Source organism: Schistocerca americana, chromosome 8 (genome assembly GCF_021461395.2).
Source record: "Schistocerca americana isolate TAMUIC-IGC-003095 chromosome 8, iqSchAmer2.1, whole genome shotgun sequence".
NCBI lineage: Eukaryota > Metazoa > Arthropoda > Insecta > Orthoptera > Acrididae > Schistocerca > Schistocerca americana.
Genome location: NC_060126.1, coordinates 379830848 through 379833592, shown reverse-complemented (window position 1 = coordinate 379833592; position 2745 = coordinate 379830848). Strand labels below are relative to the sequence as shown.

Sequence of the window (2745 nt, the reverse complement as noted above, 5' to 3'; positions counted from 1 at the left end):
CGACAACGCCTGACAACATGCGTCAGCGCATTGTCAATGCATGTGCGAACATTACGAAAGGCGAACTACTCGCTGTTGAGAGGAATGTCGTTACACGTATTGCCAACTGCATTGAGGTTGACGGACATCATTTTGAGCATTTATTGCATTAATGTGGTATTTACAGGTAATCACGTTATAACAGCATGCGTTCTCAAACATGGTAAGTTCAAAAAGGTACATGTATCACATTGGAACAACCGAAGTAAAATGTTCAAACGTACCTACGTTCTGTATTTTAATTTTAAAAACTACCTCTTCGAACTGTTTGCCTAACATTATGAGCCATATGTTTGTGACTATTACAGCGGCATCGATCACAAAGCGAAAAACGTGGTCCTACTAAAACTTTCATATTTCTTCATGTACTGCACGAATACGTAATTAAAATGGGGCTTCCTATTTGAAAAAACGCAGTGGATATCCGTTTGACCTATGGCAGCGCCATCTAGCGGGCCAACCATAGCCCCATCTGGTTTCCCGCTTCAAGCTAGACAAGTTTCGTTCCTTGTAGTTTTTTCGTTTGACGCTTATTTCGTGAGATATTTGTCCCGGTCACGATCAATGGACCACCCTGTATTTGTTAAATAAACTAAGTGTTCATGAAACGAGACCTGTGAATACCACACGCATCATTTTCAGACTCTCTCACTCACTACATGGAGGCTACCACTCTTACAGAAAAAATGATCATGACCTTTCTTACGGAAATGTAACGTAGCCAAATTTTGTACTTCGATACACTTTCGCTGGAGGTCATAGTTCCCGCATTAATAAAAAACTACGAAAATGATCTTCAAATCCCTTTTTGTTGGCTAACTCGGGAAACGTGGCCTCCAGTGAAAACGTATCCCAGGACAATGTGTTACTACGTTACATTTCATACAAAAATGTCCTCCTCTGTTTTCTTTTTATTTTGTTTCTTTTGTTTTAGGACCAATAGTTGGCCTTTAGTGAATGAGGGAATATGAAAATACCACACATGCTTTTTGAAGACGTTGCGAGCTGCATAAATCTCTTAGGTACGGCAACTATGTCATACAATGAAGCGCCAAAGAAACTGGTATAGCCATGTGTATTGACATACAGAGATATGTAATCAGGCAGAAGACGGCTCTATGATCAGCAACGCCTATATGAGACAACAAGTGTCTGGCGCAGTTGTTAGATCGGTTACTGCTGCTACAGTGGCCCGTTATCAAGATCTAAGTGTGTGTAAACGTGGTGTTATAGTCGGTCCACGAGCGATAGGGCACAGCATATCCGAGGTAGCGAGGTTCAAAAATGGTTCACATGGCTCTGAGCACTATGGGACATAACATCTGAGGTCATCAGTCCCCTAGAACTTAGAGCTACTTAAACCTAACTAACCTAAGGACATAGCATACATCCATGCTGGAGGCAGGATTCGAACCTGCGACGTAGCGGTCGCGCGGTTCCCGACTGAAGCGCCTAGAACCGCTCGGCCACTTCGGCCGGCACACACATCCATGCTCGAAGCAGGATTCGAACCTGCGACCGTAGTTGTCGCGCGGTTCCAGACTGAAACGCCTAGAACCTCTCGACCACAGCGGCCGGCCAGCTAGTGAGGAAGTGACCATTTTCCCGTACAACAATCTTACGAGTGTACTGTGAATATCAGGAATCTGGTAAAAATCAAATCACCGACATCGCTGAGGCCGGTAAAAGATCCGGCAAGAACGGGGCCAACGACGACCGAAGAGAATCATTCAACCTATCAGAAGTGCAACTTTTCCACAGATTGCTGCAGATTTCAATGCTGGACCATCAACGGAACATCATCGATATGGTCATTCCGACCCGAACGCCCACTCGTGTACTCTTTATGACTGCACGATATAGTTAAGGCTCACCGGCCACTTGACCATCTTCTTCTGTGCGAATGCACAAACAGTGGCTAAATGGCTCTAAGCACTATGTGACTTAACTTCTGAGGTCATCAGTCCCCTAGAACTTAGAACTACTTAAACCTAACTAACCTAAGGACATCACACACATCCAAGCCCGAGGCAGGATTCGAACCTGCGACCGTAGCAGTCCCGCGGTTCCGGACTGAGCGCCTAGAACCGCGAGACCACCGCGGCCGGCTGCACAAACAGTGCCCGAACTCTTACGGGAATCGGCAACGCGCCGCGAGTAATGAGTATAATGGGCGGGGGCACTACGAATGTAGTGCGCGACAATACGTTGAGAATGTGGGTTTCGCGGGAGAGGTGCCAGAGATAAATCGCTGCAGTCGCCCTATCGTCTGTGTCCTCGGTGGCTCAGATGGATAGAGCGCCTGCCACGTAAGCAGGAGATCCCGGGTTCGAGTCCCGGTCGGGGCACACATTTCCATCTATCCCCGTTGACGTATGTTAACTCCTGTATGCAGTTAATGGTGTTCATTTCATTGTAAAAAGCTTTACGCCTCCTCTGGGCCCGCCAACACCGACATTGGACTGGAAACACGTTGTGCGGTGGAGCTGGTTTCAGATTGTATAGAGACGTTGGACATGGACATGTTGGGGTACGGAGACAACCTCATGAATCCATGGAACCTGCTTGTCAGCAGGGGAATGTTCAAGCTGGTGGAGGCTCTGTAATGGTGTGAGGCGTTACGTGTGTGACAGGTGATATGTACTTAAGATCCCTGTCTAATCACCTGCATCCATTCGTGTCCATTGTGCATTCCGACAGACATGC

At 46.8% G+C, this 2745-nt stretch overlaps 1 non-coding gene across 1 annotated transcript; it reads left to right on the top strand.

The window, feature by feature from the left end:
* Window positions 1–2313: 2313 nt before the first annotated feature.
* Window positions 2314–2387, top strand: Trnat-cgu. Its single transcript has one exon. It is a non-coding gene; the product is annotated as a tRNA-Thr (tRNA).
* The last annotated feature ends 358 nt before the right edge of the window (window positions 2388–2745 follow it).